Here is a 26998-nt window from a genome sequence, read left to right on the forward strand (position 1 = left end):
TCGAATTGAATTACTTTTAATTTCCTTTTTAACCATCTCTGGGGCTAGGGATTCTACAGTGGCTCTTGGTGTCTTGTTTTTAATATTTAATTGTTATTAGAGTATAACTGAATTTTCTTGCTTCTATTTAATCTCATATTTTTTTTCCTGAATTGCTTTGTGTGAAAATACAGAGGAGATGGACATTTCTTTTTAAGAGCCCTTTATTCTTCTGAAGAATTTAATTTCTTTAAAAAATACCACCTAAATTGTTTTAGCCTTCATGTGTTTCAGGATAACAACCTCAATTTCATTAGCTTCCTTAATTTTTCTGTAATGGAAACAATTTTGTGTGTGTACTTTGTGTAAACTTTCTAATTTTCTATCATTTAAAAGGCAGGCACCTAAATTGCCTATCATCAATATTCTCATAAAGGATTGATCCATACTAGCTCCAATGGATGGATTCTTTCTTAACTTTGTATATACCCGCTTTCCAGTGAAAATAAAAGCTGGACAGTTTCTCACTGTTCCTCTGTATTGTTACCTGTCATACCCAATTTTTCTAAGCCTTCTATTTGAAGTCTGTTACTTTTGCTTCTCTGTTGAAGTGCACCCAGTGAACTGCGTCATTTATCATCTTATACTCATTTTATCCAATGAGAATGTTCACCCAAAGAAAGCAGCTGAAACTTTGCTCAAATTAATATAAATTATAAAATAGCAGTGAGCATTTCAGTCTACCATAAGTGATATTGGTAAAATTCTCAAAAGATACAGCCTAGCCCCCTCACTGCCTAATAAGCTCCTCCTCCCCCCGCAAAACCATTTTAGTGTAGTCAGCTTACTTTTTACCGCCCATTCTTCTAGTGGGAACTATATCAAATTGGGGGTCTGAATATTTAGCTCTTGGTCTTAGCATTATTACTTAAAGATCCATGACTCCAACACATCTTTCAAGGCCTCAGAATCTCAGTTCCTTCATCTGTAAAGTGAGGGCATTGAACTAAACAATCTCTAAAGTCAACATCTAGTTTGGAAACTTTCCGAACTAGTATGGGTTGAAGGCATCCATCAAGTGAATCCTGCTCTGAGCTTATTCAGATGCAGACTGATGTTGCTCTAAATGACTCCCCCGTGTCTACATGATACCCTCCTTTACAAGAAAAGAAACACGAGTCAGTGAACACCTAACTTGAGATACCAAGGATGGGAAAACAGAGAGAAGTTCCAATGTCCTTGAATGTCAAGATATTTCACTAGAGTAATACCTGCAATTTCCATACAAGTGGCATTAAAAGGGTAGAAATAAATTTAGAATTCAAGACGAGACAACTATATTAAAAAGCATTTATTGCTTTTTGGTTCTTCCCGGGGCCTATATTTTAAACAACAGTCTCATGATGAACACTTTATTTATGTCACAGAACACATAATACACTGAATGCGGCTGTTTATGACAGCATGCTAATGAGTATATGTGCCCATTATCACAAATAAATAATCCACTTAATCTGAAACAAGGAGTTTATGACAGTTTTCAGTGCTGTGAGTACATAATTTAGGAAAGTTAAATAAAGATTAACTTTTCTTCAAAACAACCACCCTTGCATTTTGCTGGCAATTTGAGCTTCTGTACTCCTTATAACAATTACATATATTTTTTAAAGATTTTATTTATTTATTTGACAGAGAGATAGACAGAAGAGCACAAGCAGAGGGACTGGCAGAGGGAGAAGGAGAAGCAGGCTCTGCACTGAGCAGGGAGCCTGATGCGGGACTCAATCCCAGGACCCTGGGATCATGACCTGAGCCAAAGGCAGATGCTTAACCATCTGAGCCACCCAGGTGCCCAACAATTACATTTTTAATACATTGCTGAGGAATATAGGTATCTCACTGCTTTAGGTAACTTACATTAGTTACTTAGTTTTTAGAAAAGATGGACTCAAGCCAATAGAATCTGTTGAGAAGCAATACATTTGTCTCCAATGTTCTTCTTTTCAAAGTTCCAGTCTATGTAGGCATAAGCTGCTTGCATTCTCTTCGGAGATATCTTACATGGGCTTAAGAAATGCTCCACTAACACAGTACGCGGACTCCAATTTGGGTTGTCCCCCCTTCCTCTTCTCTTAGGGTACTAGCTCCTCCTGGAGGGATTTTGCCTACCAGTACATCATATTTTAATATGAAATAATTTTTACCCAATTGTTTCATCCAAGAATCTCTATCTGAAATCAACTACACTGATCTAATGTTTGAACAGAGAAAGATAGATGATAAAACTGAAGAAGACAAAGAAGTAGAAATCACTTTTGGAGGCTGTAGCTCAAAAAGTTGTGGCTGGAATTTGGGCAGGCAGAGTTGGATGGGGGACAGATCGCCTGGGAAATGAGCAAAAGAAATATTCAGAAAGCAACAGAAGAATGCTTTTGAAGAGTTACAATTTTAGAGGATTTTACATTAGATTGACTATGGTGGGGATTTCATCCAGAAGAAAGCCAACTGGAGAAGTTTTTGTTTGTTTTGGTTTGGTTTTCTTTTTAAGATGCCAGTGGTCATTCTGTTGAAACTTTCTTTAAATAGTAACATTTCTCATTCTTGCTTCATAAAAGAAGTGATCTTTTGGCCTGCTGTAAAATTACATGATTAATTATATTTTGGAGAAATATATTTGAGAGTACCTAAATACCATCCCCTAAGAAATCTGAATGGTTGAATCTGATAGCAGAGTTCATGATTAGAATGAATGAGTCTCAGGGCCTCTTCTCCCTCCAAATGTTGGCTTGGAAAGATCTCTAGATCTTCTCTGGGTAGGAGTTAGGCATAGAGCCATAGATGCATTTAACCCATTGGTCTTTTCTTATCTGTATCAGTCTGAGAAAAAGTAATAAAGTGTCATATTGTTCTCGGACATGATTCTTTATTTTCATCTTCTTCTGAAAGACCATATTTTATAAGCACATAATAACACAGCAAATCCTTCAATGTTTTTCCAATATAGATATAGAGGAGAGCTTGAGGGGTGACCCAAAGGAGAAATATCAACATTTATTTGCTTTGGTTTTGTCAGACATAAATAAACATCAGAAATAACAGTGTCAGGGCTATTCAAAGTTTATATTAATTGAGTATCTAGAGATAGAAAAGATTTGTAATGTATTTTAGAAACTCTCCAAAATAATCAAAGAAATAGTAAAAATCTTTCTGTTAGCAGAAGTTCCTTTGTGTATGCCCTCCTTCTCATGTTCTTGTTAATTTCAAAGACCAGTCACAGAGGCAGGCTAACTTAGAATGGCTTTTTTAAAGTATGACATTTTATCTACAATATCAAATATTGTTGAGTGTGAAAAATAATTCCTCACGGAGTCAGAAAGTCCTTTCCAAGTCCAAAATGTAAAATCTTCTGGTTAAAGCAATAAAAGCTAAAAAAAAAAAAAAGAAATTTATGAAAAGTAGCATGAACGTAAAAAGCAGCTCCTGAAAAGATTTTAAGATTAGAAAATGTCGTACAAGTCCCCATAGAACATGCTATGCAAAATTTCATCTATTTCAAATTACAAAACTTTCACTTTGGGATGCTTGGAGATTCGGATGATCCCCAATTTTTGTAATTAACCCAGAAAACTCTGCCATCATTATCTCTTCTTAGAAATATATGCTACTGCATCTGCTTCTCCTGTGTTAAGGAAATCCATCTCCACTGAAGGAAAGTAAAATTGTTCTATGAATGATAGAATACCCTTTTTAAGTCATCAAACATCAATTACAGGTACAATTATAACTCTGGACTTCAGCCCTAACAAAAGTTTATAATGCTTCTGAGACTTTGGTTTGGAACAGGAAATTTAAAAAGCAAAGCAAAGTGAAACAAAACAAAACACAAGAATTAAAAGAACCCCTAACTATATGTGACCTTTACTGGGTAGGATATCAGAATATAAATTCTGAAACAGTGATTCTCAAACCATGGTTCCCAGACTAGCAACAGCAATACTGGGAACTTGTTAGGAATGTACAATCTCAGGCCCCACCCCAAACCTACCCAATCAGTAACTTTAGGGGTAGAGTCCCACAGGGTTTAATTAGCCTTCCAGGGGATTTTCATATTCGCTAAATCTTGACAACTGCTTCTCCAAAACATCTGGTGCCCTGGACTAGAGCATAGGGGTCCTTGTGTTCTTTGTACTGTCCTGTTATAATTTCCCATATTTGGGAAAAGTACATAATTTGGGTCAATTCTTCTTCTTTTTTCTTTTCTTTCTTTCTTTTCTTTTTTTTTTTTCTAAGTAGGGAGATGAAGTTATGGGGATGATCAAGGAAGGCAAATAACTGAACATTTTCTCAACACATATTTTATTAATATTTGCAGCACATTTCTCTTCGAAAGCTTAAGGAAAGGTGGAGAAAGGGCCAAGGAAGAGGGTTATTGTTGACAATACCTCCACTTTCCACTTGGTAACCAGTACTTTGTTGGGACCCCAAATGGCTGCACTCCATTGAGCCAAATTTAAATTCCAGTCAATTGAACGTTTAGAGTGCTCCTTGTGATATCCTTGGTTCTTCATACAAGGAACTGTCAAAAGATTTCTGTTGATCAACTATGATAGCTACAATCCTCTCTCAAAAGAAGTTTTGGTAAATATAGTATTCTTCTTTATCAGATTGCACTTCTTTTCATTACATGTGATCTCCATGGTATAATTGTAGCCTTTTAAACCAGTGGAACTCTAGACACTTGCTTGACTGACCTACCCCTCACTTCAGTTTAGTATCTAGACGGGCAAAACCATAATTGCACTCACTCTGCTGCAGCGTGGGGGGTCCTTTACTTGCTCGATCTTAATGCAAGACTTTAACAGTCAGCCAGCCCAGAGCAAGACAATATATCTCACTGAAGGACCAGAACCAGTGACTACTGGGGTTTCTGTGAAGTGTTGGTGCTTTTTTTTTCTACTTTGATAAGAGACAAAGTAAAAATAATTGTCAAAAGATGCAGTTGTATTTTTTTTAATTGTGTACATTCCAGGCTTTGCTAGAGACTAGCATATTTTGAAGCTGTTCAACTTCAAGACTTTTTTTTTTTTTTATCACTAACAGACAGGAATTAGAAGTGAATTAGATGTTGGGGAATTTATTCCTTACTTTAAATAATGCAAAGGAAGACTTACCAGTAAGAAATACAGGTACATTTTACTATGGCAATGTATTAAGTATCATTAAAATGTAGGGAAGCTATGGGCGGAAAATTTGAATTAAAAATTTTAAAGGACAGTTCAAGTTCCTCCCCCATTACAGTTGCCAGATTTAGCAAGTAAAAATTAAAGGTATCAGTTATATTTGAATTTCAGGTAAACAACAAATAATGTTTTCATATAAATATGTCCTAAAGACTTATATTAAATAAATACTGCATAGGACATACTTATATGAAAACATTATTTGTTGCTTACTCAAAATTCACATTTAACTGGGCATCCTGTATTTTCCACTGTATCCCCATGAATTCACTTCCTTGAAATCATGGCAAAAGTGATCAAATAGTACATGACTTCATCCTACTCTGCTCAGTTCTCACATATCTGAAGAGAAGAGTGAACTCTTGGAAAGCTACCATGATTGAATCAGGAAAAGTGATTTTTGTTTGGGACGTTTGCTGATCTAGTCCAACACCACCAAATATCCATGGAGAAAGGTTGTTGAACTCGATTTGTTCTTGACACAGTGATTCTTCTTTTCTCTTCCCCTTACAAGACAGGGAGCAAAACTCAGAAATATAAATACAAGATATGAAGTTCAAGAAGCAACTGTCCCAACAGAAATTGCTTAGTGAGCCCACACAGAAGCTCCCCATCAGACCTGCTGAGCACATGGCATCTTCCGCAAGGCAGAGGAAGCTTTGCTAAGATCTGAGGTTTTTATAGGGTGAGGAGTGTGTGCCCCAGGCAACTGTCTTGAGTGTCCTCTGGCTAAATCCAATAGTAAAGAAAAACTATAAGGGCCAAGATAGAGTGGGAGAGTAGCTTCCTCATTCCTTTGCTGCTTTAAGAGCTAAATCTCTAAACCACAGCTTGATTTTGCTGCGTGATACTGGGCAAATTGTAATGGGATTTTTTTTTTTTTTTTCAGCTCAACAGGTAACACAGTATGACCTCTAGGTTATCATTCCCTGGGCCTCATGCAAAATTAACATTTAAAAGAGAAACTTTGATGTGTTGCTTAATCTGCCCTGGGTTTGAAACTTTAACCCTGCTCATTTTGCTTAAATGTAAGCTGGCTTTCTCCTCCCCTTGTGTTTTTCATCAGTCTTTCTCAAAGTAGAGGGATGAACAGCTTTTCATGTAGGCACAACTGTCAATGAGAATAATAAGGAAGACTATTCAGAGTACTTAGAAAAAGTACCAGTTAATGGGTACCCAGCACATAGGAATATCTCCATCTGGATGACAGTGAAGAGTAGGCAAGCTTTGAAGATGCCATTAATTTTCAGGGGAATTTTGAGGGGACTAATGGACTTTTAATCAAATTACTTATATTTACTGTACACAAATAAGCAAATGTGGACACAAAACCAAATACAATAATTGCCTATAATCCTGTTCACCTGGTGAAAGCCACTGTTAAAGTTTATGTGCATTTCCTTCTAAGAAATGATTCATTTTCTGATTCATAGTGATTTGCTTTATTAGTCACATTGTTGTAATTATATTTGAGAGAAAGAGAGACAGAAACAGAGGGAGAGAAAGCACTCACCCATGAGAGTGTGTATACACTCTGGTCTCTCTTTCTTATAAGGCTTCTAATCTCATCATGGGGTCTCCACCCTCATGATCTCAAACAAACCCAATTACCTATCAAAGGCTCCACCTCTGAATTACACAATGGGGGTTAGGGCTTCAACATATGAATTTGGGGGGAACACAAACATTCAGTCCATAAAAGACATGGACCAAGTGTCTAGGGGAAGAACTCTGTAAAGAGAGTGAAGAGTGTGTGCTAAGGTCCTGAGGTGTGACTGGACTTTCCCAGGAACAGTAGGGAGACCTACGGGACTAGACTGATCAGTCTGAGGGAGAAGAAGAGTTCAAGGAGATTAGGTTGAGAGGCCACTGGGAGGTGTGTAGGACCTTGTAGGCAAACAAAAGAACTTTGTTTTAACTCTGACAAAGATGGAGGCCTAGTGGAACGATTTTTGCCCCCCAAGGAGACACCTGGCAAATGTCCCAGACAACTAGGAAGGTGCTATTGGCATCTAGTGGGGAGAGGCCAGGGACGCTATTACACAGGCTACAGTGCATAGGACAGCCCCTCACAAGAGAGAATTCTCCAGTCCCAAACATAACTATGTTAAGGATGAGAAACCCTATTGTAAAAGGTCACCCTGGTTGCTGTGCTGAGAACAGGGGTCATTAGAAGCAGGGAAACTGGTCAGCACGTTACTTCCATCATCCAAGTGAGAAATGAGGGGACTTAGATGAAAACCCTGCCGTGGAAGTGGTAAGAAATGGTCAGATTCTGGATCCATATTGAAGGTAGAGCCATGGGGTTGTTGAGGGATTAAATGTGGGTTGTTAAAAAAAAAAAAAAGATGACTCCAAGTAGATCAATAGAGCAATTTATGCAATTTACATGCAAAAAAGGCATACTGTCTGTTGCAAAAGAAAGCTCTCAGCACAAGGGGTCAGGAGACCTGAGTTCTTTGTCTACTTCTGTCACTCACCAAGCCTGGGTCACACCACTGGGAATTGATGTACTCACCAAAAGAACAAGGATGTTGGACTAGCTAACTTCTAGGTATCTTCAGCTCTAATATTAAGCAGTTTATGAGTTCACACCTATTAACTTTGCTACTTACAAAAAATTTACTCTTAAATTTAGAAGGAAATTTTTTATATGAAGAGATTTGCTATAATCACCCTGTGATCAGTTTATCACAGGCTTATATGAGTCCACAAAGAGGTGCAGTTACTGAAGGTGTCAAGAGACTAACAACCACCCACCTCATTATCCATAAAATAGAGGGAGAGTCTAATCTTTTCCCTTGAAGATAAAAGACCGCAGAGGTCACTCTGCCAACAAAGCACAGCAGCTTTATTATGATTCATGAGAAATGAAGTATTCATCTTGTGGAAACTGCTGTTACAAATATAAAGGATTAATTCCATAAAGGTTTGACAGGTCCAGAGAAAGCCTTAAAAATTCAGCAAACCTCATGGTTGACACTGAAGTCTGATGTGGGGACCCATACTGATAAAACATTTGTGTTATAATGAGTCCCATTTTCTCAAAACGGAGGCCAAACAGTGGTTTTCATTAAAATGCTGTCATTCATTTTGTTGTGATATTTACTGTATCCTGTCTCAGCGGAAAAGTGATTTTCCTGCTTAGTTCATGAATGACATCAAGAAGGAAAACCTATAATGATTAGAGAAATATCAACTTTGGAACTGAGAGCCAATGAGCTTTAAAATGTTCAGGTCAGTGTTTATTAAACACTGTATGTTATTAACTGGTGATTTAAGTTCAACGGGAGATGACTTGGGGAGTAAGGATGAAGTGTCTCTGGAATATCAGAACCATAAGGGGATTTCTGAACCCTAATTATGTAACACATGCATGATCTATGTAAACTTCAAGGATGAAGGAACTATTTATATGTCCCTCACCTAAAGGAACTAAAAGATGAAGAAAAAAAGTATGTTTCTTACCTAAAAAGCGGTTATTGCATGAATGAATTTGTTGCTGCAATTTCCTAAAACGTTCTAATTAGAGACTTCCCTAGAACACAGTGGTTATTACCTTGGACCTGCCTCGCCACCAGGAGGGGGCCAGTGTTGCTGGTTCTCTGTGCCTGCACAGTGGTTCAGGATTGAACATGGGGGACAAGGAATGGCTGACCCTTCCATTTCAATACTTCAAAAAATGCATTATTCAAATGCATAGAATCAAGTTGATACCTGAATGTCTAGAACATGAGTACTGGAGAGAATCTTGAAAATTCTGTAGACTGAATGTTTCCTACATCCTTTGCTAGCCAAGCCCTACTACAGATACCAAACAAAGCATAGGACAAAGATTTCTCTAGGAGGTATATTCATTACAAGTGACTCTCAGCTCACTTGATTTCCAATACAGTGTGTCTTCCAATAATATCTTAGAACTAGTTATAAATCTTAAGCCAATTAAGTAATAAACATTAATTCTCATCAGGTTCCCATTTTACAAAATGGAAAAGTTAGACATAGGCCGGGCAGAGATGGGAAGTCTCACTGAATAGCAGTGACTGTTCTAGGTCTTAGAGAGATAATCCTTTATTGTCCTTCCCTTGAGGCACTACTCCTTCTATCACATAGCATATTCATAAGAATTTCTTCCTTATTCTACTGAAAACTTCAAGGGAGCAGAAATAAATTGTATTTGTTTATCTCACACAACCTTTCGTAGTCTTTACCCATCTCAGAAGTATTTAATAAATATTTATTGAATAAACTTGTATAAACAAAAACATGAATAATTTAGGAAAATTCCTTAAATTGGTGAAAGAAAATCATAGCACACATGACCTAATTCTCCTAAGTTGGCTGTGAATGACAGAGATCACTTGCTATTGCTGTCAATGAAACCAAAATCAATATCCATCCTGATAACATTTCCCTGCATATTCGGAGGCAGTGTGGGCCAACTCTTTCTGTCAAGAGCCAGATGGTATATGGTTTTCAGCTTCCTGGGCCAAGAGGCAACCCTAAGGATATTATATAAATACTTATACGATGATTTAAAAGGTAACCACTTTAAAAATGTATATGCCATTATGAAACAAACAAACAAACAAAAACAAGCAGACACTGTAGTCTTTGACCTCTGTTCTGTGAAGATGATACTGATGATTCACAGTTACCAGGGATTCAAGCCTGGAGCTTCCACCTTGTGCTAAACTCACTACTTTCCACATTGCATTCCTCTTGACAATAGATTTACCATTTACAGGAACTTTAGCAAGAATATCTGGTCTATAGGCTGTGCACACAGATGAACTTTTTCATTATACTCATTCATTCACACACACATTATTAAACATCTATTAAGTGCCTATGTAGCTCCCCAGGTACCTTGTTCATTCCAACAGCCTTACAAGTCAGGGCCATAGATGCTTTATACAGCCCCTCTCTTCTCGTCCCTCCCCTTGCTGCCTCTGTACATTCCCTGGCCTGTCTAATGTCCCTGCGGCCTGTTTAGCAGACAGAAATGAGGAATTCTGCGGAAAATATATTTTTATAATCGCTGATGATATATAAAACACATGCTCTTATCATATCATCATTTCCTAAAAAGCCATAGAGAAAGGCAAAACAGCCTTGTTAGCTTTCTTCATCTTGCATGAATAAGTATTCAAGGTAAAGGGAAAAGCTGTGTCTTTGTTTCCTTATTGCAATTAAGGCAGTAGAGTCTAGCCCACTGCCCAAGTACTTTTGAGTTTTTCATTGGCCTTAAAAAGGCTATAAAATTTCAGTTATACTTGATGAATAAATCCCAGAAATCTACTGTATACCACAGTGCCTACAGTTAACAATATTGTATTGTATACTTAAGCATTTGCTAAGAGGCCATATATTGTTTTTAAACAAAAAAATTAAAAAAAAGAGGGTAACAGGAAATTTTTGGAGGTGATGGCTATGTTTATGTCACTGATGGTGGGGATGGCTTCACAGGTCAAGGCTTATCTCCAAACTCGTCTAGCGTGTGTTAAATAGGCACAGCCTTTTGCATATCAAGCATGCCTCAGTAAAGTGGCTTTAAAAAAATAAAAGATGTCTAGGTAATTCCGACCTAGGGAACTGTCACAGTGTCACCAACAGTGCCTTGTGGGTTCCTATGGTTGCTTAACTACTTTTTACCATTCCTGGATAAGCTTCTATCCAGTTACTTTTCATGTATTTATCTTATTTGACCTTTAGGAAATTTCTTTCATACTGTCACTGATTAAAAAAAAAAATCATAAGAACCAAAGCAATGATTGCCTATGCCACCATTTAGAAATAGTAAAAGCCTAAAACTTATCTAAATAATAAACAGCAGTTTCCCTGGAATGACAGAAACTGTAATTCCATTAAAGAGCCCAAGTGTTATCATAAAACCCTCAGAAGTAAATGTATACACAACTCTCAGCTGACAAGAAAAATCGAGAGCAGAAAATGAGCTGAGTTTACAGAGTGTAGCACACTAGTCTCCTTCTCAAATGTGGGCTCCCCCATAATTCATCAGCTGTAGACACTTTACCCCCAATACCCAGAATCCCAAATAGATCTGCTTCCTTTTTTATTCCACCCTTACAGGTTCCTTCCTAATGTCCTCAGCTCTTTTATCCTCCCATTACCTCCAGCTCAGAAAAACCACGGTCTTAACAGAAGTCACTGGAACATTAAAAGGGGGTTGCTCTGTGTTATATAACATTTTGATTTGTATGCTATATGCCTACTGTAATTTTATTTGTTTTTTTAAATTGTTTTTGAAGATTTTATTTATTTATTAGAGAGAGAGCACATGAGAGGGAAGAGGGTCAGAGGGAGAAGCAGACTCCCCGCCGAGCAGGGAGCCCGATGCAGGACTCGATCCCGGGACTCCAGGATCATGACCTGAGCCGAAGGCAGTCGCTTAACCAACTGAGCCACCCAGGCGCCCCTGTTTTTTTTTAGATTTTTTAAAAAGATTTTATTTATTTATTTGACAGAGACACAGCGAGAGAAGGAACACAAGCAGGAGGAGTGGGAGAGGGAGAAGCAGGCTTCCCACGGAACAGGGAGCCCGATGCAGGATTTGATCCCAGGACCCTGGGATCATGACCTGAGACGAAGGCAGACGCTTAACAACTGAGCCACGCAGGCACAATTTATTTATTTTTTAAAAGATTTTATTTATTTATTTGACAGAGAGAGCGCGCGCACATGCGAAAATGTGGGGAGAAGGGCAAAGGGAGAGGGAGAAGCCGACCCCCCACTGAGCAGGGAGCCTGACAACACCTGCTGGATCCCAGGACCCCAGGATCATGCCCTGAGCCACAGCAGATGCTTAACCAACTGAGCCACCCAGTTGCCCCAAGACTGTAATTTTAAAAGCCATAATTATTATACATGTTAAATCATATTGCCAAACATGTTACTATCTTTTTAGCATAATTAAATAAATGAAATCTCTTACTGTTCCAATCTTTATTTTCTCTCCACTTAAAAAAGTATATATATGAAAAATATGTCCTTGCTATTGTGTATCCAGGGGAATGAGTAATATAGACATGAAAAGAACTGAAAACAATCCAAGTCACTTATGTACAGCCAGATCTACTCTCCTGTGCATAGGTTGGTGTGGCAGTTGGGGTGGACTTATTCACCACTTTAATCGTGGGTTAGTGTTGCATTAAGACTTGTTGAAGGTTTGCACTGTGGCTTACAAACATTGTATTCTTTTCTCTGTTTATTTTTTCTTATATTTCTAGTAATTTACTTAGAATTTACATGGCAGTCTTATTTGATCCTGTTGAGCAGGAAGAGGTTGTTAACCCTATTTTGCAGGTAGGAAAAAAAGGCTCAGGGAGGAGAACTGTCTTGACCAAGGTCACATGTCTCAGAAAATCTAGCTTTTTGTCTTAATTCTATCTAGGACTCATTCTTTCTGCTTTTAATCCAAACCCTTTCTTTTTCTCAAACTGTATAAAAGTAGAATACATAGCCAAGTAGGGCCAAACCAGCTCAGAGGTGGAACAGACAAAAACACATGGTATTAATTGAAATATCTGATACAGACAGCGACTAAGCTACTGTTATTTCAGAAAATCCGTCAAACAGGGTTTAGGTACTGAAACCTTTTGGTCATGTGACTATGTAATCTGGGAAGAGGGATAAAGTCAATGATTCTATGATACCCCAAATCACCTGGTATAAAATGGCTTCATCATTTTATACAGATTTTGTCACCCAGTTCAGTCCTAGAAGGATGTGCCTAGGATTAACACAGTGAGCATTGGCAGAAGGATAGGGTCTGGGAGTGCCTGGAAGGGTCTATATTGATGGGGGTAGCAGGGAAGGAGGCCAAAGTAGCAATACCAAATGAGAAAAACTTTTGTCTATTTTCTCTTTGAGGTTGTCCCAGAATCACACACACACACACACACAAATAGCCTGTATTTGTCCCACTTAACTAAATCTATGAAGAACCAAGGCTAATTTTTTTTTTAAGATTTTATTTATCTGACAGAGAAAGACACAGCGAGAGAGGGAACACAAGCAGGGGGAGTGGGAGAGGGAGAAGCAGGCTTCCCACGGAGCAGGGAGCCCGATGTGGGACTCGATCCCAGGACCCTGGGATCCTGACCTGAGCCGAAGGCAGACGCTTAACAACTGAGCCACCCAGGCTCCCCGAGAACCAAGGCTTTTGATCATTAGAAATTATTAGTATCAGACTTCTCAAATTTTTATTTTGTCCATAAAATTTGTATTGATCTACCACATATATTAATTCCTGATTTACTACCCTCAAAGTCAAGAACTAGGGATGCCTGGGTGGCTCAGTCAGTTAAGCCCCTGGCTCAGGTCATGATCCCAGGGTCCTGGGATCGAGTCCCGCGTTGGGTTCCCTGCTCAGCAGGGAGTCTGCTTCTCCCTCTGCCTGCCGCTCCCCCTGCTATGCTCTCTGTCTCTCTCTCTCTGACAAATAAATAAAATCTTAAAAAAAACAAAAACAAAAACAAAGTCAAGAACTAAGCCTAAATTTTTGTTTAAATCCTCTTTCCCATTTGTGTTTAGCACTGATGAACACATATTAAAAAGGAAAAGAAAAGGCACCGAATGGTGTCGGTCTCACTCTCTCACTATCTTTGACATGAACCAAAGGAGAATGAAGAAAAATGAGTGAACATTTTGAGCTTCCTTTAGTAATTACTTTCCACTAGGTCTAAAGTATAGTTCACTGGTTGCAGGATACAACTGTGGCCCCTCACTTATGAGGAAGCAGGACCCAAAGAAGCTCATAACCAGGTCCACACATTAAAGAAATTTATGGATGCCCACCTGGGCATCTCCAAAATGTAGAGACAGTAACACAGTTGGTGAAGGTTTTAAAAGTAGCTTTTAAATGGGACTGATGTTGAACATCAGTGCGTCAATCATTTTTACCATCAATGTAAAATAAAGTAAAATTTAACCAAAAAATGTATATGATATGAGGACAGGCTCATTATGACATGGTGCATTGCACTCCTGTCTAATTTCAAGCTAAATCACTAGTGCGATGACTAGGAACATCACATAAGATACTTTTGACACTGAAAGGAGAGTCAATTTATAATTATGCCAGGACAACATGTTTACATTGGTATTGTTTTAGGCAATTTGTGATGTATGGTCTTCAACCTATCACTATTTGAAAGACGACACAGATGTTCACACTGGCACTCTTTTTCAAAATCTGTATTTTTATCTGATAGTGAGAAATCCTATCAGGCACTAGAAGCATTCAGAATTTATATAGAAAATATAGTTTATACAACTTCTATTTCTGAAATGCACAATATACTGTCATGCTTTGGAGTTTTAGATAAATTTGGAATTAAAGAGAATTATTGCCTCATTCTCCTCTAAATGTTGATTACTCATTAATGGAAACTTCTTTGGGAGAAAAGAAAAAAGGAAGAAACTTCTTTGGGTGGGTATAAAAGGCCAGTGTGTACTGGTATACCTCCTGGTGGTAACTGGAAAGGGATGGCTCAAGGCTCATCAAACTGGCATGTAGCCGGAAATACACTGAAAACAAATGATTAAAAATGGGATAACTCTCAGTGAAGAGGACTATGAACCAAAAAGTATCATGCCTCCCTGTCGGTCTGCAGAGTGACTGAAAAATGAGTCATGGTAGAAGGAGCTCTGGCCACTTAGATGCTGTTAACTCCACTGGCTTTGGCCATGAAGAATAAAGGCAGAATGAAGCATGAAAGTTGGGATCATAGGGGAGAGCCCCCGCTCCGTCACATTCAATGATTCACAGCTCTACGCCCTTTTGCTTAATAGTCGTGGGTTCAATGCTTTGACACAGATAAATATGTTCAGAAAACCTTTCTAGTCAATGCTGACATCAGCAACTAACAGTTTAGCAGGACCATAGCTAAAAGCAGGGGAAACTTAATAGAAGATTGAGGTGGTATTTTTGGTTGCATTAATTATTCATTCATAAACAATATATCTTTATTTATTTAATTAGGAAATTTATATAGCATGAATGGATCTTCAAGTGACCACATCAGGACAGTGTACAAAGTAACTACTACATAACGTAGACACTGATCATGTTTTTGAAACTTTGCCTTTGTGGGTTGGGAAGAACAAAGGGACTAATACTGAAACCCATCACATGATTTAATTTTCAGCCACTCAATGAAATTATTGTTATGCTGATTTGGGGGAGGAGAAAATTGAGACTGAAGTCTATGATAAATGATAATTTGTCCAATGGATGAGTCTGATTTTGAAATAATGTCTTTGACGCCAAACTCCATTTCTCATTGTCAGGTTTGTTTCTCTAGGAGTTTCTGTTTCTCTCCTGTTTCTCAGGAAATTGCTTTTTAAAAATTTTTTCTTCTCCTTTCTGTAAAGGGCCAGATAGTAAATACTTTTGGCTTTGTAGGGCAACTGCCATTGTAACAGGAAAGCAGCCATAGAGTATGAAAAGAAATGGGCATGGCCACAGATCCCCACCCCACACCCTGCTCCAAAGTAATCATCAGAAATGAAAGCAAATAAACTAAACAAAATAGATAAAATTATGCAATACTCTAATAGTTAGGTATATCTTATAATGATGCCCCTATAATACCTCTAGTATATAAATCCTGGATAGGAAACAATGGTATTTATTCTGGCATTCTCTAGTCTTCCCCTTCCAGGCTCTCCATCCCCTGGGTACCCAACACTTTCCTACCAGAGTTACAGCTCTCCTCTTAAAATGCCATCCACACCTGCCCTTCTTTGCTGACTCATATTCTGAATGCTTCTTTCTTCAGTTTCCCATTTTCAAACCTATTCAAAATAGTGTCACCCAGTGGAAGGGAAGATTCAATAACTTTTATCCACATTAAGGTATGATTAGTTAAAAAACTTAATGTGGTGGGGCGCCTGGGTGGCTCAGTCGGTGAAACGTCTGTCTTCGGCTCAGGTCATGATCTCAGGGACCTGGGATAGAGCCCCAAGGCAGGATCCCTGCTCAGGGAGAGTCTGCTTCTCCCTCTGTCTGCCCCCCCCCCCCGCTCATGCTCTGTCGCTCTCTCAAATAAATAAATAAAATTAAAAAAAAAAAACCTTAATGTGGCAATGTTAAAAATTGTTGCAGCTTAGTAGTATGCTTAATTAAATTCAGCAACTATTTGTTAAATCTCTATATGCTAGATAGTGGGAGTGGGAAGGTTTCTAAAGAAAGCAACATATATCTAAAGTCATAAAAACATTTAGGCTCTAGGAAATCCACTCCTAAGACTCTACCTCAAGAAAATAACTCAATAGAACAGGAATTACTGCTCATAAAAAAAAGCTAATTACAGTGTTTGATATAGCAAATCCAGTTAAATAGAAACATATTACCTAATATTAAGGATATAGATAAGTAAATCACAGAACTTAAAGATAATGATATATTAGGAAATAATCAAAATGATCACTGTAAAGAACAGAAAGAAACATGCAATTATAAGCAAATAATTGGGACAGACCTGTGGATGACTGGTTTGGGGTGAAATTTCCTTCTGGCTACACCTCAGATAATGTCATGAAGTCAACCACTCATTGCATCTGAAAGAGCACTATGCTGCATTCATATTTCTGTCTGGTTCTAATGGAGTCTCCATATGTATTGTTTGTATATGTAAAGAGTAAATAACCTGGGGCTTCCTCATCCTAAATTCTTTCACTACAGAAGGAGACATGGACTACTTAAGTCACCGAACGGACAAGGTTTCTATCATATGACTGAATGGCCTTTTTGTAGTTGTTAACTGTACCACCAATGAAAAACACAGATATGCAACAGTTCTTTCTTTTTGTCCATTTTTTTTCTTTCATTTTGAAGCCTACTCCTTCGTTCCTCAGAGGCCAGTTAGCAATGCAATAAATTAATTTGTACTTTGGAGTGAACTCTTTCATCCCTTTTTGTTCTCTGACCTCCCAATCAAACACACACTCTCACATTTGCATGTATTAACATACGGAAACATTAATTACACAGTGTCTAGGATAGGGCAAGCAAAGCGCTTCAATCAATCTCAGTAACTCGCATCAGGAAGGTGAACAACACTGCCCAGCCTTATCGGGACCACATAATAGACACAAACACAGGCTCAGTGCCTGTTGTGAGTGTGATTTATAACCAACATCTAAAAACAAAAAGCAGGAAATTACAAGGAGACTAATCAATAACAATTATCTTAATGATAGATGGACAAATTTTATTCTTTTGTTGGGTGGTATCGCCCGTCTAGTGATTTGTTTGCAAGAGGGGATAAAGATTAAGCAGACTGCTCTCGAAAAACCAATGAGGTCTGAAAATGCCTAATTCCTGGGTGCAAAGAATTGTTGCATTATCTGATTTCTCTCAAGAAACCATGAGAGTTTATCTGAAAAAGAGAAGGCGACTACCAAGGCCGCCCACAGCAGTCTTCCATCTCTTCCAGATTTCAGTTGGTCATCCTGCTCGTCTACGGTGTTCATCTGCTGAAGGTTTGAATTCTGCCAGTGTCAGCCTGCAGGCCACATTGCAGGCCGCCTGCCAGCATCAGTTCTGACTGATTGTTGCTGAGCTGTGCCAGTTGCTAATTATGTAGAAGACAATACATAAGGGTTTCATGTTTGGAACCCATTACTTACAAACATCTTCAATATTTCACATACTTTTAAAGAGGTTTTTTTTTTTTTTTTTTTTTGCAAATATTAACTGCAGAGACATATTTGTATTGGAGTTCACAGGAGCCCAGTTCTTATTGTATATTTCTTCTTAGAACCATGATAGACAAGAGAAGACAGTAGAGGAGAGGAGAGGAGAGGAGAGGAGAGGGGAGGGGAGGAGAGGAGAGGGAAGAAGAGGGGAGGGGAGGGGAGGAAAGGAGAGCGGAGGGGAGAGGGGAGGGGAGGGGAGGGGGGAGGGAGGGGAAGGGAGGGAAGAGGAGAGGGGAGGGGAGAGGGGAGGGGAGAGGGGAGGGGAGGCAGTGTAGCATGGGGTGGGGTGGGGTGGGGTGAGGCAAAAAAGGAAAAAAAGGAAAAGAAAAGAAAAAAGGATGCCGTGGCATTCCTCAAAGGGCACGTCTCTAGACCACGGTTTCTCAACATTGGCACTATTGACATTTGGGGCTGGATAACTGGATAATTCTTTGTTGTGGAGAGCTGCCCTGTGCATTGTAGGAAGTGTATCCACATTCCTGGTCTCTACTCACTAAATGCCAGTATTCTTTGCTCTCCTCTTCTAGTCACAACAATCAAAAATATCTCCAGGCATTATCAATGCCTCTCCCATAGGGGAGGGGCAAAATCATCTCCAGCTGAGAACCACTGCCCTCTACCCTTCAGTACAAGAACCATATGCAATGTTCATTTAAAGAAAAAAAGAAAAAAACTTAATTAAAGCAAACTGCAAAAGATTATTTGATTATATAAAAAATTTGTTATTAAATACCGTTTGAAATAAGTGGATTTCACTCAGCTTTTAAGTCAATGCTTCGAGGAATTTATAAAATGTCGAAAGCCAAGAAACGTAAATTCTATTCCTGATGATTCCATCCTGACTGCAGGGCTTGGGCAATTAATCTTCTTTTTTCTATATATCACTTTCTTTCTCTGCAAAGTGAAGAGCTTGGATAAAGTGACGTCCAAGTCCCTGCCGTGTTTAACATTCTGTGGTTCTACTTTTAGAAGAGTTGACTCATACAGCTTAGCTCTTTAACGAGTATGGTCCATATGCCCCCCAAACATCCCAGCCAGTATGGGCCACATTTCTCTACTCAACCCTTCCCTCTCAGAGCAGTGTTGCTCATTGACCCTAGCATAGTCCAATATTCTAATCCCATAAGAACAACTGCAAGCATTAAAATCTGAATATGTAACTTAGCAAAGGTAGGAGTATTTCCTATTTCTGTGTTTCTTTAGAGACAGAAACATCAAGGAAGCAAGGATTAGTGAGGTCTTCTTTAATGATTTGGGAATGATCAAAAAGTAAGCAAATAAACAACAAACAGACCATTAAACCAAAACTGATATATTGCCTATTGTGCTAAAGCTTTTGTTTTTCCCATTATAATAGTTTTTATTCAAGGTAGAAACTATACTTAGCAAAAAAAAAAAAATAGTAATTGTTAAAAATCCAATTTTCCTGAATTTGACCCTATGGCCAGTGAGGTCTCGGAAGCACATGCTTTCTCATTTGTGGTTCTCAGAGCCCATTAATATTTGTAATCACTTCTCCAAATACACACACTCTTCCCATAGATCCCTAGAGATTCTAGAGACCAATCTGCCCTTTTGACAGCTGTCAAATCCTTGTTTGCATCAAAGATGCAACAAGTCAATGAAATCATCCTTCAGGACTCTCAGCTCTGTCAGCTATTGGCTATTGAGACTCATCCATCCGTAGGCCCTCATTTGGGCCCTCTCATAACTGATATGTTAGCTTGTGCATTCCCTCAACTGCTCATGTGAGTACAAAACAAAATGACATGACAGAGACACAACAATATAATTCTCTACATCCAGAGACTCGAAAGACCCGCCTGCCAATATACCACAGTGTACTCCCATTTACAGGACATTTATCTCAACAAAGTGTTCAGGAAATCATCTTTCATATAGCTTGTACCTGTCTCTTTTCATTGCCTCTCAACATTCTAGAAGATGCATCAAAATACAATGATCCTTATATTTTCATGTATAACAATCTTGGAAGAAGGCATGCAAACTACCTTGCCCTAAGAAATGGAGTGCATGGCAGTAATACTACTATACAGAGGAATCTTTAGTCTGCACACTTGGTAAGATACATTCTAAGTGTCACTGCATTTTAGCTGCCTCTGGTAAGAGAAAGAACTTTATTTCTAAGGCCATAGGCACCAAATAATTTATATTAGTAACAACTCCTGAACACTTTTTCAGTAGCTTATGATCTCCTCATAATAGTTCTCTATTTTATTCACTGAGGAAGGAGAGAGAGAGAGGCAGGGCATGCAGTCATAATACACAGGAAAAGTACTTATAAATCCCCAAAGCACATCCTCAACAATAGAAAAGCTATACTGTTTTGGGGCTACACACCAACACTCTGAAAATACAACCCTCTAGTTTGAGTCAAGCACTGACCAGGAACTGGGGGAAAAATGTTTACCATTAGGTGAATAAACTGCATCACCCTAATGAAGTGGGAGAGTTGGAAAAGCAAAGAACCAATTCATTGCAAATACAAACCACTCTTCCTCTAAAAATGAACGCCACAATAAAACTGATGGGCCATGGTTATGAATACATTGTTTTGGGTTTTCAATACCCAAAGATATTTTAAAAACCATAATCCAAACATAACCAAACTGTAAAGCATTCAATAACAAATGTGTACATTGCAGCCCTGCCATTCCAGCCAGCACCACCAGCAAAATCCCCCTTCCCTGCTCTCCTGACCAGCTGTATTTGGTTACACTTCATGAAAAGTCACAGCTTCCGGGGCTCATTTTCTTTCAATTCAGTGGATTTGGCAATTTCAACATAAAGAAATTAAAATTTAAAAATAAATACAAGTATCGGTGGGTCATAAACTTGCAAGCTCAGCAATTTTAATGTTTAAAATAAATGTTTAATGTCCAACAGCAGGATTAGGTGATATTACAAATGTGGATCATTTTCTTTTCAGAGATGAACAAAGCAAATAGGAGGAGGAAAAGCAATCAAAGTTGCAGGATCCTGAAACTCTGTTATTCATTACACTGTCAGCTTCACGTCGAAACTGGTTGTCATGTTTTCTAAGTCCTTATCCCAATAATTTATTAACCCAAAGCAGTTTCAGACAAATAAGAGATGTTCCTGTTGACCATATAAGAAAATGCTGATCAACCATAGTTATTTTCAAAAGAATAACACTATTTTAAAAATCCAGTGAGCGTAAAGGACTAGAAAACATTGCCTGCCCGCATAGTAAAGAAAATTTTAATTGCCATAACTAATCACTATGGATTTCCATTCCTCACTGCTTTCTCATGATTGTGAAATCTATTATTGCTGGAACAACACACCTACCTCCCTTAATATCATACCTAAGGGATGGCTTCTATCAAAATAGATGAACATACCTTTTATCTTTTGTTATATGAGAAGGACCTTTATTTATTAGACTCTTAGGAAATACCCAGGGATTTCCTAAGCAAGAGAAACTTCAAGTGTGGGGTGTTTCCCAAAGCTAGTAGCTTTCCTTTCATAATTATGATTATTAATGATGATAATATTAATAACTTTTATTATCAAGTCATGTATCTGCTACTTATTATGTTAAAAATCTCTTATACATTATCTAGAATATTCCTCACATTTGACCTATAATGTGGCTGCTAGCGTTATCTCTACTTTACAGATGAGTTAACTATGGCTCAGAGGCAACATAACTTGGCCCCTGTTATCCAGCTAACTTGTGGCAGAGCCAGGGCTTGAACTTGAAACTTCCTGACTCTGACTCTGGAGACAGCTTTTGGTCAGAGGATTGCATTCGCAGTTGGGAGACCTCAGTTCCAGGGCAAAAAATTAAAATATAAAATTTATCAAAATTGCTCATGCCTTAAATATTTCCAAATAACTAGGGAAAGAAGAGAGATGTACACAGACAATTCTGGAGAGCCCCGTGTGGTGGGAGGCCAGGTAAGTGAGGCATATGGAAGACGAGATATGAAAGAAGGCACATAGGTGGACCAGCAGAGAAGATGCAAGATGATGCTACAAATGGCAAAATCAACAAAAATGAAGGTACAGTGGTGGGGAGAAAGAATTCAACCAGGAAGTGACCATACTATGAAAGACTCACTAGACATGGAGAGAAGGAAACAAGCCAGAGAGTAGTGGTTAAGATCACAGACTCTGGAGGCAAGCATATCTAGATTTAAACTCAATCTCTGCCAATGACCAGCTGTGACCTCAGCAAATTACTTACTCACTCTTTTCTCTTCTATACAACAAGAATAATTGTCATTACCCATTTGCTAAAGCTGTTGGGATTTTTTTTTTTTAATAAAGCATTTAATATGTTGCCTGTAGTGAGTGTTTAAGAGTTGATCATTTATTATGATCAACATAGGTCAGAATTTGATGACTCACTATCATGTGACCTTGAGTAAGTTACTTTATTTCTCTGTCATTCCATGTACTTATCTTTAAAATGAAAACATATTAGAAGCTCAACATGTCCCACCTGATTAAATGAGATAATGCGCATAGAAAGATACTGAAGAGTATAAAAATGTTATTATAAGTGTGTATAGAGGTGGGGTAGTAGATCCAGACCTACTAGTGTTAGACCCAACCATGAACTTTTTTTAAAAATTTTATTTATTTATTTGGGAGAGAGAGATAGCAAGAGAGAGCAGGAGTGGGGTTCAGGGAGAGGGAGAAGCAAGCTCCCCCAGATGTGGGGCTCTATCCCAGGGTCCTGGGGTTGTGTCCTGAGCCAAAGGCAGACGCTTAACTGATTGAGCCACCTAGGCATCCCCCAGCCATGAACATTTGATCCAAACAATGGTGGGCCATGTCTGGACTGATCTCTACTGAGGAAAGGAAGGAATAAAGCTGAGGAGCTGGTATGCATTTCATTTCTAATGAACATTTCTCATTTCTATTGCCTTAGTCAGTCTCTTGCTTCCCTCTTTGTAATGTATTTTAAATATGTCATCTTAGTGAAAGCTATCTACTTTGAGGCACCAGGGTGGCTCAGTTGGTTAAGCGTCTGCCTTCAACTCAGGTCATGATCTCAGGGTCCTGGGATCTAGCTCCACATCAGGCTCCATGCTCAGCAGGGAGTCTGCTTCTCCCTCTCCCTCTGTCCCTTCCCACCCCCCACACCCTCCCGTCCTGCTTGTGCTCTCTGTTCTTTCTCTCAAATAAATAAAATCTTTAAAAAAAAGTATTAAAAAAACTATCTACTTCATTTAATACATTAATTCTTCATTCCTAGTAAAATAAAACCATCTTCCCTCACTGTGAGATAATAGAAAATAAAATACACATATACACATATATACACCTACAAATACACACACACATATATACACATACATACACATATATACATACATACATGTGTATATCTTCCCTTAGTTCCCGGCATAGAGCTCCGTGTAATTTCGTAAGTGATAAGAGCACTGGGAGCATCTTTTGTTTTAATATTGGTCTTTGATCTTGATTCCTAACACAGAATTCCTAAAACTCTTATAATTTCCTGGGTGATATCAACAAGTTTTATTTTAATGAGGTGACTCTTGGTGGGCTTCTGGATAGGGGCTGGTCACCAGAAAGACCAAGCCATGATTAGAAGCTTGGAATTTTCAGCCCCAACCCCCATTCTCCAGAGAGGGAAGGGAGCTAGAAGTGAGTTTATGATCAATAGTGCCTACATCCAAAAGCAGAGCCAAGACTTTAGGAGACAGTGCCATGCATAACAGAGAATGAAGTATGTCCTTACCACCTAGACTCTTAGATTTGCTCAGACCCTGGCGTGGGTTGCCTTTCTGCGTCCTCTCTGGTCAGGAGCCCTGACCTAGAGTCTAAGTGTTTGTTCTATCCTGTAAAAGAGGACCCGGCCTCAGGGAAAGTGTGGTCACTCATGGGCAGGCATTTCCTGGTTAATCAATCCCAGGCTATACCAGAGACTTCTGTTGATGTAGCCTGGTGGGCAGCTGCCTATAGGGAATGCTTTGAAAGAAACTGGCAAGAATCTCTGGCAACCAAAACACTCCATAGTTTGTACTTTGCTATTCTTTTCTTCAGTGAGAAAGTCTTTCATGTGGCCATCAAGATAAGGTTTCAAAATCAAATATTCTGGGGAAAGGTAACAGCTTTATTAAGGATTATACTCTGATTCTTTCCTGAGACGAGTCTTTCATGGCAAGTAAGATAAAGGAAGGCTGAGACTCCACTCAAGTTTGTAGATAGGGCCAGATGGAGCCAGACATGCTCACTGTGCTGGTGTACCCATGCTGAGTCTGTGTATAGGTGTTTGAGTAGCATAATAGAAGATAGGGGGCGCCTGGGTGGGTCGGTTGTTTAAGAGTCTGCCTTCGGCTCAGGTATTGATCCCAGAGTCCTGGGATCTCTCTGCCCCTCCTCCCTGCTTGTGCTCTCTCTTTCTCTCTCTCTTATTTTGCTTTCTCTCAAATAAATAGATAAAATCTTTTTAAAAAGGGAAAGAGAAGATAGCCTTTCCTTCAAGAAGACTAGGCTACTATGGAAAAAGGGAGACGACATTTAAAAGGCATGCACATGATTTCTAAAAACAGGATGTACTGATCAAGTTATTCTCTTTGTAAATCTTGGGAAGATTTCTGGATTAAGTTACAGTTTCAAGGTGAGGAGAGCTGAAGAATTCTGGGCTACCACAGCAAACAGACAATGTTTGCAAAGAAAGAGAAAAATATGATGTTCTGGTGAACTAAAACTGACTATTGAGATCAGATTTAAAAAACAGAGAAGAGAACAATCTATGAAAACAAGGGAATGGGGTAAGTTAAAGGAAAAATAAAGTTGATATTTGGTGGAGAAAGTGATGGGTAGTCACGAAGATCTGAAAATGCTCACAACTGCCCCTCTCTGCCTCTTCCCAGCCCACTCAGCTGTGGCTTTGCCAATATTCAGCTCACAGAATCAACCCTTCCCAGTCCTGAGACAAGGCTGACCAGGCAGGTTACAGTGTTCAGGCTTACAAGCTAGTGTGTCTAGAATTAGTCACATTGCCACAAATCAAGGAATTAGGGTGTCTGAGGATGAGGCTTAGGATCACCAGTGCCCTCATTTCTAGGATTTTTCTTGTCTGTGTGATTTGGGTTTCTAGTAGTGTTTTCTTGATTTATGCAACAATTCCTTACTCTGGTATATAAAGTCCTTAACATTAGCTTACTTGGCTAGGCCCTTAAAATCTAAACAAGCCCTCATGAGCCTGGGTCCCCAGTCAGATAGATCACTCTGAGCCATGATGAGTAATTTGTCTGACCTCAAGTATGCCAGCTATAGGGAACTCCCATGGCCAAGTCTCACCCTCCAGAGCTCAGAGTCTTTTAAGTACAATCTTCATGTCCGTTTGGAGATGATAACTTGGTATGAAGGACTACTAAAGTCATGTCTGCTATTTCTAGGCTTTCCTCTTTTACATTCGAGCCTACCATTAAGGTTATACAATGGCTCTGTGTTCTCCTACTCTCTGACCTGCAATAATTATTCTACTCATGATAACAATAGACAGATTTTGTGCTACCCACAATAGCACAATCAGTGGTAGACCTTCTGAATTGTATTTGTGTTGAATTCCGTGTCTAATTCATCATGGCTACATTTTGGATTTTTACAATTTGTTATTGATAATAAATAATATAATAATTTAAACGCATAGTCTAGAAATCAAAGCAAAAAGACAAAAAATATGAAAAATATGATAAGGAAACAAAATTAGGAAGATTTGTTTTACAACTTCAATCACTGAATAAAAAGAGTCCTGGAGACAGTTGATGGAGATACTGGAAGAGAAGACATTATCAACGGAGTAATTCGAGAATATCTCTCAGAACTGAAGGGTACAAATCCAGATTAAACAGGCCCATATCCACATTATGACAAACATCCTAACAAGGCATATCATTGAGAGCTTAGATCACTGCAGACAAAGAGAACATCCTGTAAGTATCCAAAAAGAGAAACAAAGAGACAGAGAACCTAATGGGATCAGGTATCAGAACTCATCAGATGTTTCTAAAGTAATTCTGGAAGCTAGAAGACAATAGAGCCATACCCTCAAATTCTGGAGGGAAACATTCCCTTAATAGGAATTCTATACTCCACTAAACTACTGATAAAGTGAGAGGAAAGAATAAAAACATTTTCTGACATGCAAAGTTTCAATCTAACTCTCCTTTCTCCCATGAATCCTTTCTTAAGAAGCTACTGAAGGGCACATGGGTGGCTCAGTTGTTAAGCATCTGCCTTCGGCTCAGGTCATGATCCCGGGGTCCTGGGATCGAGCCCCGCATCGGGTTCCCTGCTCCGCAGGAAGCCTGCTTCTCCCTCTCCCACTCTCCCTGCTTGTGTTCCCTCTCTCGCTGTGTCTCTCTCTGTCAAATAAATAAATAAAATCTTTAAAAAAAAAAAAAAAGAAGCTACTGAAAGATATAAACCACCAAAAGGCAGAGAATAAAAGGGACCTGAGCTCCAGAAAATGGGTACTGCAAAACATAAGGGAAGTGGAAGGGATTCTCAGAACAGTAGTGAAGCAGGGTCCTGGGATAATAGTGGTGCCCATTGTGCAGGAGTCAACCCTTCTACACTGGAGCAGGCCAAGAGTTTCTGGGAGAGAGTGCCTCAGGAAGAAACAATTGATAGATATATCTGGATAAATGGGAGGAAATTTATGCTCATAATGAAAAGATAAGTACATGAAAACTAGAAACACAAAACCATACAAATGGCAAAAAGTAACCACAGTATACTCTGATTGCATATTATAAACACTGAATACTGATACAAACAAAATTGAGATAGAACTTTATTGGGCGTCCAAGAATGAGAACAGGGCACATATATGGGAGGGCAAAAGGTAACCACAGTATACTCTGATTGCATATTATAAACACTGAATACTGATATAAACAAAATTAAAATAGAACTTTGTTGGGTGTCCAAGAATAAGAACAGGGCACATATATGGTAGAAGTGAATGGGTGAAGGGGAATTAAGGAAAGTCAGTTCTGTATCTGTCACTCAGGAGGTCAGTA

At 38.8% G+C, this 26998-nt stretch overlaps 1 protein-coding gene across 2 annotated transcripts in view; it reads right to left on the bottom strand.

Annotated features, from left to right (window-relative positions):
• The window catches only part of DCC (DCC netrin 1 receptor), a 1171073-nt gene that overhangs the window by 749679 nt on the left and 394396 nt on the right, over nucleotides 1-26998 (bottom strand). The gene's annotated exons all lie outside the window — the stretch shown is intronic.

Source organism: Callorhinus ursinus, unplaced genomic scaffold (genome assembly GCF_003265705.2).
Source record: "Callorhinus ursinus isolate GAN/ISIS: 27379988/994484 unplaced genomic scaffold, GSC_fseal_2.0 scaffold11, whole genome shotgun sequence".
Lineage (NCBI taxonomy): Eukaryota > Metazoa > Chordata > Mammalia > Carnivora > Otariidae > Callorhinus > Callorhinus ursinus.